The following is a 16,975-nucleotide window of genomic DNA, read 5'->3' as shown; positions in this document are numbered from 1 at the left end:
CCAAAGAATCTCAATCTTCAACCCAATACAATTTCTTTTGGAAATATTCTATTGACGCACCAACTGTTGCTAGTGCCAACCCAAATCATATGTAAATCACCAAATAATTAGCTCACATTTGGGGTGGCCTTAGTAAAAGTTGTTGTGATAATAATAGCTCTCTTTCTTTAACCTACTTAACCATTCAAACTTGTCTTCCACTCATGGTCTTCAACACTCCAAACTATTGGCAAAAAAAATCACGATATTTCCCCTTGATAATCTAGGGTCTTCAACCTCCCCCAAGATCTTAAATTGTTCTCGAGGTATAAAAATTGAAGGAAATGGAATCTTGGTCTGAAGACAAGCATAAAAACTTTTATTGTTGAAGTTGGAGACAATGAACTCAAATTTGATCTAAATTTATCCATATCCAATCTAGACTTTTCCTTACCAAATCGTATCCAAACACAGATCATACAAACTAAGACCAAATCTGAACCATTTTTGTGTTCACTAAAACTGGTTCCAACCTAATCTGATTTGAATTGCTTAACCCGAGTTGCTCGAGTAATTCATGGTCATGTGACATTTTTATTTTATTTTTTCTTCTTCATATTTTACCGTTATAATCCTTTCATTTTATAAGAATCCATGTTGTAAAGAAGCAATAGATAGTGATATTTTGAGCAACCTAAAAACATAGATTTCAAAGCAATATATCTAATTTGAGTGTATAGACATAGAACATTCACGTAAGGATAATGTAAAAACCAACGAGTCCAATAAAGATTCCATGAAAGAAACATAACGTGCATGGAGTTTTTAATCCCTAAAAGTGTTCCATAAGGTGGTATTGTGAATGGGAAGATCTTAGGCTGTCTTGGGACAGTGCATGCATTCTGTGTTAGTTTCTAGTTGAAATTTTTTAATCTCAATCGTAAATTTGATACATCTAGAAATTTGAATCTCTAAGAAATTGTAGTAATCCCTAGTAAATGTATGCTTTTCCTCCCATCGGTAGACAACGGATCGGGCCTGGATATGGGCTTTGCCTAGTCCATAGACCATGGTAGTTTCCAAGGACTAGTCCTGGGGCACGTGCAACGCCCGCACATCACACACATCAGGTAAGTGAGAGTGTGCCCATGAGGAATTGATGCTTATACTGAGTATTAAACTCATGACTTACGGACACTAACCGCTTATTGGTCTGAAGTTTCCATTGAGCCAACCCCTAATAATTTTTGGGCCGGAATCTATATGGATTTTTGGGGACTTATAGACTGACATTTAATTTGATTGATGTCTTTTGAGCTTAATATTTGATGATTATTCATTATTTGTCCAATCATAAAGTTTTAAAGATTTTTTCATCATATTTATTTAAATATCTAATAATAGATGATAAGGGGTTAGTGAGAATCATATTAAAATTATTTATTTATTAATTATTTTATTATTATTAAGGATATAATTTGGCGAGGAGGAATCGCATGAAACTCGAGTTTTAAAGTAACCAGCTTTTTGACCGTTGGATTCAACAAGATACGACGATCCAGAAATATGACCGTTGCTAATGCGTGTTTAGAAACTAGGTTAAACAGCTGGATTTTCAAAGAGATCAGAGTATCTAACGGTTCAAAAATGTGACCGTTGCCCAACGTGGAGCCTCTTATTAGAAACTTTTTAAGCTATAAACACGCTCCATTCGAACCGTTCGACTAGCGGTCTCATTCTAAGAGAGAGAGAGAGAGAGAGAGAGAGAGAGAGGATTTTGTGTGATAAACGAGTTCTGATTCAAGATATCTCCTGCACAAAGGTTTCTGATGGAGGAGTTTCAGAGAGAAGAGAAGGCCAAGTGTTGAAGGGTTGCAGGGAGATTTTGTGAGTTCGAGAACTACATGAAGGATTTCAAGGGTTTCGTCCAACGTGGAGGAATTTGCAGAGATGATTAGTAAAGATTGAAGGATTTGTTCCGTCTGGTACAGTGAGATCCATCGAGGGCTTATCCTCCAATCCATCTCTTTTATCAGGGAAGTTGAAGAATCCTAAAATGATTTGTTTTTGTTGGAACCCTGAAATCTCATAAACTGATCGAAAAACCCTAGATTAAAGCCTAGTAGAAAACAGAGAGATAAGATGTTTAGTTAGATTAAAACCCTAGAATAGAAGAGAGACCAGAAGCCAAAGATCCTTGGGTTTTTATCAATTTTCTGCCCTAAGTGTTACGAATTTTTTTATAGAAAAATATCAAAAGGTTATGGCTCGACAGACTTGGATGAAAAACAAGATTTGTTTAGTGACCCCAAATCTTTGGGATAATAGGTCCTTGGTGATGATGAACCTCATCATTCATCATCATCATCATCATCATAATTGTCGTCATTGTCATCATCATCATCATAGAATCCTTGGCCAAAACAATGGGATTGCATAATAACTGGTATGCTGTTAGGTCGAAGCTTCCATTCAATGATTAAATCAAGGATGAAAGCTAGTGGATTTGATGGATCTAATTGTGAATTTAGTGAAAAATCTGGCTTAAAAGGCTAGAGAAAAGACATTTTGGCCAGTCCAGAATCTAGATAAGTATAGGGTGTCTCAATTTGACCTGAATTGAGGAAGAAGATAGCCAATAGTTATCAGTGTTCGAATGCGTTGGGCAAACTCGGCCATTGAAGCAAAGTGACCCCAGGAGTATCAGATTTAAGAGCATGATTCCACTGATTTGTACCTTGGTCCTATTCTCATCTTCATCCCCTTAAGTACCAAAAATAAATAAATAAGACTGATTAATTAGATAGCAGAAATATTAGGAATCTACTTTGGTTTTTATGAATTTCTTAATAATTTTTCTTAGAGACTAGGACCATTCCCCCAAAGTTGTCATTTTATAATTTAAAACTTACATTTCATATTTGGTTTGGGTTCTAGTGATTTGTGAGAGAACACATGATGATGCTGATATTGTGAACACGATTGAATGCGTTGTAAAATTCATGTTTTGTGACATAATTTTTATTATGGTTGGCCTCCAAAATTATATAAAACCATGGAGGAGACATTTGTACCTTTTCAAGAAGTCAAGAATGACCTTAGAGCAAGCATGGTGTGATAAGCAAGACTGGACTGGTGGTTTTAGTGCTGGTTTCAGGTATAATAGGTGGGCATTGAAAAATCCATCCCACCCATTATCTGATTCCTATGCGTACATATTTTTCAACAGAGATGGAATAATGAATAATTTTGTAATACTGATTTATGCAGGGGTACAACTCAAAACCTAGGTTTGGATTCAATGGTGCTATATTTCAAGATAGATGTAGGCATTAAATATTTGATTTTGAAAATTTACCAAAACCTGAATCACATAAATTAAGACTCTCTTAAGAAAATGATCAAAATACCTCTATGGATAATATATTATTATTCAAGCAACATGGATGAAAAACTGTCCTTGTTTTTGCATGATCTTTGAGACACCAGGTCTCCTTCCCTGGTTAGAATTTTGCACCCTATTTTGTTGACCTTCCCAATTATCTTTAGTTGAAATATCAGCTTTAGATTTTAATGCGTCTTCAATTAGCAATTTCTTATGCTTTGCATGGAAATTGGTCTTTCCTTGTTGGAAGATACTCATCCTTGTGTTTGGTGTCAGTCCAATCAACCGATTCATCCTTCTATGCTGCAAATTTGTGTTAGTGAAGGTTTTTGAGGATCACAAATGTGCACAGTTTCATGGTTTGGCTGGTTTTGGCATTTACAATTGTTAACACCTTTAATTGATTAATGTTTGGACTTCATGGGTTTTGTATACATGTTAATTGGTTGATAATCAAGGGTTGTTTTAGATTTGTGAACTGTCCTTTCTCAGTTGTAGTCAGTTAGTTGCTTAGGACCACCTAGCTTATGCCATATGGCATTCATAATGATTAATGATGTTAGCTGGTTTATGTTTGAACTTTCAATAATTGTTTTACAAATGTGAACTGTCGAATATCGAAGGCCATTGCATCGAATCTGTTTTCTTACATTTGACTGGCTTCTCTAAGACAAGTATTTTGTAAGAGCTGTGTAGACGTTCTGATAGGAAACAAGAGGTAATGTGCCTATCTCTTTGTTATGCAACTAATTAAATAAGGTAATTGGTAGATTCTGAGATTTGAATATGCTTCCATCGTGATTGAAGTGGGTTGTTTTGTGACGTAGCGGAAGCGTGTGCCTATCTCTTTGTTATGCAACTAATTAAATAAGGGAATTGGTAGGTTTTGAGATTTGAATATGCTTCCATCGTGATTGAAGTGGGTTGTTTTGTGACGTAGCGGAAGCGTGTGCCTATCTCTTTGTTATGCAACTAATTAAATAAGGGAATTGATAGGTTCTGAGATTTGAATATGCTTCCATCGTGATTGAAGTGGGTTGTTTTGTCACGTAGCGGAAGCGTGTGAATCAATAGACTCGAAAGGAATTGAGAGATTGTATTCAATGATGTACAAAGCCAGTTTTGAATCAATAGATTCAAGCTTGAAAAAGAAGGGAAAACCAGATAAATAAATTAAAATAAGAGAAATAGCTAAATACAAAATTTATTGATTGAATTGTTATCTCAAAATTCATATTTGAAACTTCATCATAACAACTCTAACCTTCTAAAATACTAAAAGGTAACTTTCCTAACCTATCTATAACATAATAACAACTTTCTAAAACCTATTATAATTCAATTTGGACACTCAACTATAGTCTAATAAAAAAGGATTAAAAAATAGAAGATAGAAAATCTAACAAGGAATAGTACTCCTAAAGTAACTATGAAATAGAAATCCTACATCATTTTGTTACATCATTTTATATGGCTCATAAGTATCTAATTTTTTTTATGTTAGTTGTGGTTTAATGGTTTCTGTACAGAAGTTGCTGGAAGAGTTGATTTTGTAAATGATGTAAGTAATTTGCTACTCAAATTTTTAATGCTCTTTGTACAGAAGTTGCTGGAAGAGTTGTTTGCATAAGTCATGAGAGTAATTTGCTACTTAAATCTTTGATAATGAATGATTTATGGTTATTAGAATGTGTCTCATGTAGTCTCTTTTAAATTCATAGGTTATTGGATGATGATAACAACAGTGTGCTGCCCTAGTTGTGGTAATACTTAATAGGTCTACATAAAGAGGGTAAGTAGCACGTGCTGAATCATGGAAGGTATGGTTCATTGACTCAACAATATATTTTAAATTATGTAAATTGAAGCGCTGTTGTCATATGGTTATTGGATGACAATAACAACTGTGTAACTAGCGCTTAAAACATGGTACACGATCTACCATGAAAGTATGATTCATGGAATGTATCGTTGAATAATAATAAAGGTGATAGGGGAATATATAATGAGATACTTTTGGATTGAACAATCTATCACAGATGAGAGGATATATCCTTGGTGTCATATGTGCAATGGTAGAGCTTGTAATCAATGTGACATTCCAACTTCTCATGTATGTTGCTCATCTGATTCTGGCTGGGATGTTATTCTAAATCAGAAGCTTTATTTTTCTATCGAAAATGAATGTATGTATCCCTGATTGTTAAGTTGATTGTGCTGTTGCGTTCTTGAACTTTATTCTATAATCTCCTTTACTAATATCTTGTCTTATAATTAATATCAACTTTTTAAAATGAAATGTTGGCAGTGATCTGGGGTTTACTTTTAGAGTGTCTTATGATTTGGTTTTTATTTATTTATTAGGATGTTGATGTGGGAAGATGGGTTTTGTGGAGTAAGGGTATTAGTGTCTTGGAAAAAAGAGATGGTGAAGATCTGATCAGAAAGGCTGTAAAAAAGATGCCAATTTTTCTGTACAAATATGGATTTCCTGATTTGATTGGTTGATTGATTTGAACTATTAGGTGGGAAATGTGGATTTTGATAAGTGTCACAAATGGGTTTCAAAGAAATGAGTGTTAACCCCATCTTTCCAACAATGTAAAATTTGATGCTTGTAAAGGAACTCCACACCCACACACATGGAATTAGGATGCATCTCCTGTTATTGTTTTTCCTTGTTATGTTCTTTTGTTTCAATTCGAGAGACAATAATTGTTATTCAAGCTCTCCATGGCCTTCTCCAAATGGGTTTGATTGTGAGCTTTTGAACTTAGCTTTTTTGGTTTATGTGATGATTTAAAGATTGATATTACTTGAGATTTGGGATTTTCAGGTTTGAGGTCATAGAGTTTTTGTTTGCCTGCATATGTGGTTTTACCAGTTATTATTTTTTTCAATGCGATTTTGTAGGTCGTTTTGTATTTTTCGTATGATTATGGTGTTATCAGGTAAGCGTTCATATTTCATATCTGGTTTATGAAAATTTGACATCTTTTCATTCATAGATATCTTTGAATCTTAAATTGAACTTCATATATTGTTTTACAACAGGATATGTAGATTTAATCTTCAAGATTTTAGTTTTGAGATCAAAAGTTTTAATCCCATTCATGAAAATTTAGCTCTTTTTCATTCATATATCTCTCTGAAATCTTAAACTTGACTTCATATACCGTTTTAGAAGATTTATAGTTGCAAATTTCAAGATTTTCAGATTTGTTAATGCTTTTAGGCTTTGTATATAGTTCTAAAAAATTTGACATTTTTTTCATTCATAAATCTCTTTGAAATTCTTAATTTTTACATTATGAACATTAAGAACCGAGTTAAACAATCGAACAATTTCCGTACATTGAAATACTTGGACCATTCTATTAAACAAGTTCACAGCTTTATCGGTTAAATGTACTTTTCCTTAAGCTTTGAATATAATTGTGACAAATTTATTAGTAGACATATTTTGCTCTTGCTTCATTTGATTCAAAAGATTCTCCCATGCCATAAAGTCCCTAGAATCAACATAATTCTTTGTGGAAATAAAAGGTGGAATCACCTTGTTTGTAAGAACCCATTTTTTGATAAAAACCATGGTGTACGAATACTAGATTACTTAGGATTATGCGATGAAAGAGCCATCTTTTTAGGACTTCTTGGGCATCTTGTCATATTTGAAGCATTTCTGAGGGGTTGTCATTGAAAAATGGTAGCTGAAGTTGGAAGGAAGCAAAGGGTGATTCCTGAAGAGGAAATTTGGGAGTGATCTATTGATTTTTCCTACCAATAGCTCCAAATGTATCATATGAAGGTTTATTTGACCAGATTTCATTATGAGCCTTGCTCTTGTAGAAATTCTTCAGCTACAATCTGCAATCCCTGATTTTGGTGGACAAATCATCTCAAGAATCCTTTTACCATCATCCACAAGGACGACACTACAAAAACCATGGATCATCGAACTGTAAGCCACACCATCAGTTTTACATCCTCTACAAAGTAATATCATCCCCTCATTGAGGTTTCCCTCCTCCGATAGGCGAAGAATTAATAGACTGGAATGAATCTCATTAATTTATGTAACATCCTTTGTGTCCACCTCTTTCCACACAAGAATTTCTCAATGGCAGTTTTCTATCTTAAAGAAACCCATTATTTTGGAATGTGTAAGTGAAGGCGTTAAGTATGCAATCTTTGCTCATCATCTCCAATAGAGCCTTCTTTTCTTATCTGATTTTCCTTCATGACATAGATATTTGTATGAGAACCATAGACGTCAATATTGTTTATTTATTTATAAAATAGGGTGTGCCCACCCCTTTTGGAAATGGGAATAATCCTTGTGGATATGTCTACCCCACCCCAAATGGTGGGAGTATAGACGATAATGTAGTTCACCCCCTTTTTTTGAGAAAACTGCATACTTTGAAACCATTTTATTGCAACTATGGATGGTTTGGCTGAAAATATGGCAACTAAGAATTGCATGTGCACAAGTAATTGTACCTAAGTCTAGGGAGAAGTGAATAGAACATTAACCAACTTATCTACAAGCTCAAGCCTAATTACAATATGAGACTAAACTTTATACTTGCAGAGTTAATGAGGAAATCGACCAAAGTTAAAAAGTTGATTTTAATGGGTTGGAGATGTTCTACAAAGATCAATTACATCCCCCAATTAAAGAAAATAGTTATGTTTAAGGTTTTAAAAGTTTTATAGTAGGACCAAAAGAATGTTGATTTAGATAGTGAAAGAATATAAAAATTCACTTTAAACAACATAAGATGTGGCTGTGGTCAAAATTGAACGGAGGAACACGATTTATTTTGTAACCCCCAATCTTTGGCATGTCTTTGTTGATCATGAACCTCATCATTCATTATAGTCATTGTTATCATCATCGTCATTGTCGTCTTCATCATTATTATCATCACCATCATCATCACATCATCATTATCATTGTCGTCTTTGTCATCATCCTCATAGTAGTCTTGCCCCAACAATTTGGGATTGACTTAATGAATCTTGTTCCTCAATTCAATTTTTTCCTCAAGCCAGGCTTGAAATCCCTATATGAATTGAATGAATTATTAAATTTATGTTTGGTGGCATAATTTTATAGTAGTTTGGCTAATCTAATCTTACCTATTTTGTTTCTTTGGAATTGGGACAAATAGATTGGGTTCAATTTTGTTCTGTAAATAAACAATATACAAGAAAGTTTAATCTATACTTATTACTACTATTTAGGTTTTAGTATGGGGAAGATGTTTTTTACTTGAATGTGATTACCTATAGTATCAATAATAAATCTAATCATACTAGTTCATTGAAGAGGATACCATGACATACCTTGATTGGTCCTTCTATTTAAAAAATTCTATTAGGTAGGGTTTTGTGGAGGTTTTATGTTTCATGGCCAATGCTCATTTTGGAGGAAACTGACCAATATCTAAATATGCAGAAAGATGAAGAAATTATCGGGCAGATATACCAAGTTTTGTAAAAGTTAGGATTCTTTCATAACTCACTCATTTTATTTATATGAAGGACATGAAGGGTTCCTTAAATAAGATACATAATCAACATATAATACTGACCTTATTAACTCAGACATGACTTCCACTTCATATTTGGAACGAGTTAGCAATGGTATGTCGATATTTTCCTTTTTAGCACTTAAAAAATTTTCTTGCATGCAGGAGTCAACTTTGCCCGAATCATTTCATCTGCAGGGTGGCATACTTTTCTAAAGATCCAGATTTTTATTCACTCCAATAAGAATTAGTGAATTGATGTGGAGGATACAAAATCTACTAACATCACTTATTAAAATTATTTTGGTTAATGTACTTGTATAAGCATGCGAACAAATCAGTTGCTTAGGACTTTCCACATTGCTCATACCGTATGGCAGTCATAATGATTAATGATGTTAACCGGTTTATATTTGAACTTTGGATTGTTTTACACATGTTTCTTGTTGAATATCAAAGCCACTTTGTATAATCTATGTACTAACATTTGCCTGGCTTTTGTAAGAAAAATATTTTGATGGATTCTCTGACAAGAAAGCAGAAACAAGTAATGTGTCAATCTCTTTATATGCAACTAATTAAATAAGGAATTGGTAACTTTTCAGATTTGAATATGTTTCCATCATGATTGAAGTGGGGTTGCTTTGTTAGTTTTTTATATGAATTGAGAGTATCTAATCTGTTTGGTGTTAGTTGTGGCTTCATGTTGCTTTTTGTGCGCAAAAGTTTCTGGAAGAGTTGATTGTGCAATTGAGGTAAGTAATTTTCTATTTAAATTATTGATAATTAGTGCTTACTTAACCAATTAATTCAGATATATATATATATATTGATGTTAGTTGTTGCTTTATTTTTTTGAATCAAAGCTGCTAGAAGATTTGATGGCATAAGTGATGTAAGTAATTTGCAACTCAAATATTTGATATTGAATGCATTGTTAACAAATCAGTTCTGATGTATTCTTAATAATTTAACATTATGAACATTAAGAACTGAGTTAAACAATCGAATAATTTGCCTACATTGAAATTCTTCAATCATTCTATTAAAAAAGGTTACAGCTTTATCGGTTAAATGTTCCTTTCCTTAAGCTTTGAATTAATTATATGAAAACTTTATCAGTGAACACTTTTTCTTTTGCTTCATTTTATTCAATTGATTCTTCAAAGACATAAAGTCTCCCTAGAATCAATATAATTCTTTATGTGGAAATAAAACTTGGATTTGTCATATTTGAAGGGTTTCTTTAGGGGTTGTCATTGAAGAATGATAGCTTAATATGGAAGGAAGCAAGGAGAGGTTCCTGAAGAGGAAATTTGGGAGTATGATCTTTCCCATCCAATAGCTGCAAATACATATGAAGGTTTATTTCATCAGATTTCATTATGTTCCTTGCCTATTGGTTAAAAAAAAGTGTTTTAAGGTTATTATGTAAAATTCAGAAATTCATCTGTTAGAACCCACCCCAGCTTTTGGTGGACAAGGACGATGTTAAGAAAAAATCATCTCATTGAGAATCCCTTTACCATCATCCACAAGGTCGACATTGCAAAAATCTTGGATCATTGAACTATAAGCCACAAGATTAGGTTTACATCCTCTACCCAACATGTAAGTAGTACCCTCTTTGAGCTTTCCATCCTCCAATAGGCGAAGAATTAATAGACTGTAATGAATATCATTAAGTAGGGCACATCCTTTGTTTTCTCTCTCTTTCCACACAAGAATTTCCAATTGGCAGTTTCCTTTCTATCTTAAAGAAACCCCGTATCATGGAGTTGTGTAAGTAAAGGCATTAGGTATGCAATCCTTGCCTATCATCTCCAATAGAACGTTCTTCATCTGATTTTTCTTATCGACATAGACCATTTGTAAGAGAACCATAGATGACAATATTGTTTTTTCCCCTAATAAAATAGGGTGTCCCTACTCCCGTTTGGACGTGGGAATAATCCTTGCGGTTACGCCTAGCCCCACCCCAAAAAGAAGTATAGACGATAATATAGATCACCTCTGTTCTTTGAGAAAACTACATACTTTGAAAACTTTTTCTAAGTTATGGCAACTAAGAATTGTCTGTACACAAGTAATTATACCCAAGTCCAAGGAACAATGAATAGAACTTGAATCAACTTATCTACAAACTCAAGCTTAAGTACAATATGAGAATAAACTTTATACTACCTGAGTTAATAACAAATATTAATAAGTAGGAATGAGGAAATCTACAAAGAAATTGAGGAAATTCACCTTAGTTAAAAAGTCTATTAAGATGGGTTGGGCATGTTCGATGAAGCTCAGTTACAACCTGCAATTAAAGATAATAGGTAAGTTTAAGGTTCTAAATGATTAATAGGAAGATCAAAAGAATGAAAGTATATAAAATTTCACTTTAAACAACAGAAGACGTGGTTGTGGTAAAAATTGAACGAAGGAACAAGACTCATTTTTTAATCCCTAAGTCTTTGGGATGTCTTTGTTGATGACGAACCTCATCATTCATCATAGTCGTTGTTGTCTTCATTATCATCATTTTTGTCGTCGTCGTGGTCGTCGTCATCATCATCATCATCATCATCATGGCGTTGTTGTTATCTTCATCATAAAAGCCTTGCCCCAACAATTTGGGATTGACTTAATGAGTCTTGTTCCTCACTTCAAATTTTCTCCAGTCATGGTTTCTAATCCCTATATGAACCGAATGAATTATTAAATTTATGTTAGGTGGCATAATTTTATATTGGTTAGCTATTCGATTATTTGGAAATGGGACCAATAGATTGGGTTGTTTTTTTTTTTTTTTTTTTTGGGAAATAAACAATATACAGGAAAGTTTAGTCTATACTTATTACTACTATTTGGGTATTAGTATGGGGAAGTTGTTGTCTTTGAATGGGATTGATAATAAATCTAAAGGTCGGGTTCAATAGCCAAAATATTTTCTTATATGACCTAAAAGTTTCGGAATGGGTTGATTTTTGTAAGGACTATGGTGAGGAGATCATCCTCACAAAAAATCAGTCAATTCCGAAATTCTAACGCCATCGAAAGTGATTTGTATAAACTAATGATAAAAAGTGACTGTCCATGATTGTTCAACTTATAAGCTGGGCTTAGAAGTTTTAGAATTGGCTGATTTTTTTTGTGAGGATGATCTCGTTACCATTAAGATCTTCCTCACAAAAAATCATTCCATTATGAAACTTTTAGCACATATAGGACAAAATACTTTAGCAAGGACTTGGCAATTGAACGCTACCCTAAATCTAATCGTATAAGTTCATTGTACAGGATACCATGTAATACCATGAAATTACCACAGATATGCCAGATTGTGTAAAAGTTAGTATTCTTTCTTATCTTAGTCATTCCATTTATATGAAGGACATGAAGGATTCCTTGAATAAGATACATAATCAACATATAATACTGATCTTATCAACTCGAACAAGACTATCACTTGGAATGAGTTAGCAATGGGTCAACTTTGCCTGAAGCATTTCATCTATAGGGTGGGATACTTTTGTAAAGATCTAGATTTTTATTCACTCCAATAACAATTGGTGAATTCATGTGGAGGATACACAAAATCTACTTACATCACATATTAAAATCATTCTACTTAATGTACTTGTATAAGCATGCAAACAAATAAGTTGCTTAGGACTATCCACCTTGCTTATACCGTATGGCATTCATAATGCTTAATGATGTTAACCAGTTTATATTTGAACTTTGGATTGTTTTACACATGTTTATTGTTGACTATCAAAGCCACTACGTATAATGTGTGTACTAACATTTGCCTGGCTTTTGTAAGACAAATATTTTGATGGATTCTCTGACAAGAAAGGAGAAACAAGTAATGTTCCAATCTCTTTATATGCAACTAATTAAATAAGGGAATTGGTAGGTTTTGTGATTTGAATATGTTTCCCTTATGATTGAAGTGGGGTTGCTTTGTTAGTTTTTTATATGAATTGAGAGGTATCTAATCTTTATTATGTTAGTTGTGGCTTGATGCTTTTTGTACAAAACCTTTTGGAAGAGTTGATTGTGCAATTCAGGTAAGTAATTTTCTATTCAAATCTTTGATAATCAGTGCTTACCTAACCACTCAATTTTTATATATATATCTGTATTGAAGTTAGTTGTTGCTTTATCTTGCTGAATCGAAGCTGGTGGAAGATTTGATGACATAAATGATGTAAGTAATTTTCTACTCAAATATTTGATGATTAAGTGCATTGTTAACAAATCAGTTCTGATGTATCCTTAATAATTTGACTTTATGAACATTAAGAACAAAGTTAAACAATCGAACAATTTGCCTACGGTGAAATTCTTCACCCATTCTTCTATTAAACAAGTTCACAGCTTTATCAGTTAAACGTTCCTTTCTTTAAGCTTAGAATTAATTATATGAAAACTTTCTTAGTGAACACCTTTTTCTTTTGCTTCATTTGATTCCATTGATTCTTCAAAGACATAAAGTCTCCCTAGAATCAATATAATTCTTTATGTTGAAATAAAAGTTGGATTTGCCATATTTGAAGGGTTTCTTTAGGGGTTGTCATTGAAGAATGATAGCTTAATATGGAAGGAAGCAAGGAGAGGTTCCTGAAGAGGAAATTTGGGAGTATGATCTTTCCCATCCAATAGTTGCAAATACATATGAAGGTATATTTCACCAGATTTCATTATGTTCCTTACCTATTGGTTAAAAAAAAGTTTTTTAACGTTTTTTTATGTAAAATGCAGAAATTCATCAGTTAGAACCCCAACTTTTGGTGGACAAGGCCAATGTTGGGAAAAAATCATCTAATTTAGAATCCTTTTACCATCATCCACAAGGCCGACATTGCAAAAACTATGGATCATTGAACTACAAGCCACAAGATTAGGTTTACATCCTCTACCCAACATGTAAGTACCCTCCTTGAACTTTCCATCCTCCAATAGGAGAAGAATTAATAGACTCTAATGAATATCATTAATTAGGGCACATACTCTGTTTTCCGTCTCTTTCCACACAAGAATTTCCGATTGGCAGTTTCCTTTCTATCTTAAGGAAACCCGGTATCATGGAGTTGTGTAAGTGAAGGCATTAGGTTTGCAATCCTTTCTCATCATCTCCAATAGAACCTTCTTGTCTTCATCTAATTTTCCTTATTGCTATAAACCATTTATAAGAGAACCATAGACGACAATATTGATTTTTTTTTCCTAATAAAATAGGGTGTCCCCACTCCCCTTTGGATGCGGGAATAATCCTTTCGGTTATGCCTTGCCCCACCCCAAAAAGAAGTATATACAATAATATGGCTTAACCAACTTGAGAAAACTACATACTTTGAAATTTTTTTCTAAGTTATGGCAACTAAGAATTGCTATACAGAAGTAGTTGTACCCAAGTCCAAGGAGAAGTGAATAGAACATTAACCAACTTATCTACAAGCTCTAGCATAAGTACATTATGAGAATAAACTTTATAGTAGCAAAGTTAATAACAAATATTGACAAGTAGGAATGAAGAAATCTACAGATAAATTGAGGAAATCTACCTAAGTTAAAAAGTCTATTAAGATGGTTTGGGCATGTTTGACAAAGATCAATTACAATCTCCAATTAGAGGGAATAGGCAAGTTTATGGTTCTAAAAGATTAATAGGATGATCAAAAGAATGAAAATATATAAAAATTCAGTTTAAACAACAGAAGACATAGCTGTTGTAAAAATTGAACGGAGGAACAAGACTCATTTTTAACCCCCCAAGTCTTTGGGATGTCTTTGTTGATGACGGACCTCATCATTCATTATAGTCATTGTTGTCATCATTATCATCATTGTCGTCGTCGTCATCATCATCATCATTGTCATCGACGTCGTTGTCATCATCATTATCATTGTGTTGTTATCGTCATCATAAAAGCCTTGCCCCAACAATTTGGGATTGACTTAATGAATCTTATTCCTCAATTTAATTTTTCTCCAGCCATGCTTGAAATCCCTATATGAACCGAATGAATTATTAAATTTATGTTAGGTTTCATAATTTTATATTGGTTAACTATTCAATTATTTGGAACTAGGACTGATAGATTGGGTTGGATTTTTTTTTTTTGTTGGTAAATAAACAATATACAGGAAAGTTTAGTCTATACTTATTACTACTGTTTAGGTATTAGTATGGAGGAAGCTATTGTTTTTTTTTTTTCAATGGGATTAGCTATGGATGGTATTGATAATAAATTTAAGGGTCGGGTTCAACTGCCAAATTCTTATATAGCCTAAAAGTTTCGGAATGGGCTGATTTTTTATATGGACTATGGTGAGGAGATCATCCTCACAAAAAATCAGTCAATTCCGAAACTCTTAACGCCATCAAAAGTGATTTATATAAACTAATGATAAAAAGTGACGGTCCATGATTCTTCAACTTATAAACTGGGCCTAGAAGTTTCAGAATTGGCTGATTTGTTTGTGAGGATGATCTCGTCACCATAGAGATCATCCTCACAAAAAGTCTTCCCATTCCGAAACTCTGATCCCATATAGGACAAAATACTTTCGCTAGGACTTGGCAACCGAACGCTACCCTAAATCTAATCATATCAGTTCATTGAAGAGGATACCATGAAATACAGGGGATTGTGCCAAATTTTGTAAAAGTTAGTATTCTTTTATTTCTCCCTCATTCGATTTATATGAAGGACATGAATAATTCCTTGAATAAGATACATAATCAACATATAATACTGACCGTATGAACTCGAACAAGACTTTCACCTCCTTTATTTGGAACGAATTAGGAATGGTATGCCGATATTTTCCCTTGAAGCGCTTAAATTTTTTTTTTGCATACATTCTCGAAGCATTTCATCTGTAGGGTGGCATACTTTTCTAAAGATCCAGATTTTTATTCACTCCAATATGAATTTTTGAATTCATGTGGAGGATACAAAATCTACTAAAATCACATATTAAAATCATTTTGCTTAATGTTCTTGTCTAAGCATGCGAACAAATAAGTTGCTTAGGACTTTACACCTTGCTTATACCTTATGGCAGTCAAAATGATTAATGATGTTAACCGGTTTATATTTGAACTTTGGATTGTTTTACACATGTTTCTTGTTTAATATCAAAGCCACTATGTATAATCTGTGTACTAACATTTGCTTGGCTTTTGTAAGACAAATATTTTGGTGGATTCTCTAACAAGAAATCATAAATAGGTAATGTACGAATCTCTTTATATGCAACAAATTAAATAAGGAAATTAGTAGGTTTTGAGATTTGAATATGGGTTGCTTTGTTTGTTTTTTATATGAATTGAGAGGTATCTAATCTTTTTGATGTTAGTTGTGGATTAATTCGTTTTGTACAAAAGCTTCTGGAATAGTTGATTGTGCAATTGAGGTAAGTAATTTTCTATTCAAATCTTTGATAATCAGTGCTTACTTAACCACTCAGTTCTGATATATATATTGATGTTAGTTGTTGCTTTATTTTTCTGAATCGAAGCTGCTGGAAGATTTGATGGCATAAGTGAAGTAAGTAATTTGCTACTCAAATATTTGATAATTAAGTGCATTGTTAACAAATAAGTTCTGATGTATCCTTGATAATTTAACATTATGAACATTAAGAATTGAGTTAAACAATCGAACAATTTGCCTACATTCAAATTCTTCAACCATTTTGTTAAACAAGTTCACAGCTTTATCGGTTAAACGTTCCTTTCTTTAAGCTTAGAATTAATTATATGAAAACTTTCTTAGTGAACACCTTTTTCTTTTGCTTCATTTGATTCCATTGATTCTTCAAAGACATAAAGTCTCCCTAGAATCAATATAATTCTTTATGTTGAAATAAAAGTTGGATTTGCCATATTTGAAGGGTTTCTTTAGGGGTTGTCATTGAAGAATGATAGCTTAATATGGAAGGAAGCAAGGAGAGGTTCCTGAAGAGGAAATTTGGGAGTATGATCTTTCCTAGCCAATAGCTGCAAATACATATGAAGGTTTATTTCATCAGATTTCATTATGTTCCTTGCCTATTGGTTAAAAAA

General features: G+C 33.1%; 1 long non-coding RNA gene across 3 annotated transcripts in view; it reads left to right on the top strand.

Moving 5' to 3' along the window:
- Positions 1-1,713: 1,713 nt before the first annotated feature.
- The window catches only part of LOC147405567 (uncharacterized), a 32,682-nt gene continuing 17,420 nt past the window's right edge, over positions 1,714-16,975 (top strand). Inside the window, exons 1-3 of one of the 3 annotated variants that reach the window (XR_015175997.1) lie at positions 1,714-4,925; positions 5,086-13,581; positions 13,663-16,927. This is a non-coding gene — a long non-coding RNA (uncharacterized LOC147405567). Of the gene's footprint in view, positions 13,582-13,662; positions 16,928-16,975 lie in introns of all 3 variants that reach the window. The other 2 variants (XR_015175996.1, XR_015175995.1) reach the window with 2 other exon arrangements.

The sequence above is a fragment of the Akebia trifoliata genome, chromosome 3 (assembly GCF_017979445.1).
Source record: "Akebia trifoliata isolate Shusen 1 chromosome 3, ASM1797944v1, whole genome shotgun sequence".
NCBI lineage: Eukaryota > Viridiplantae > Streptophyta > Magnoliopsida > Ranunculales > Lardizabalaceae > Akebia > Akebia trifoliata.
The sequence above is the reverse complement of the archived record's forward strand: the minus strand, read 5'-3'. Positions and strand labels throughout refer to the sequence as shown.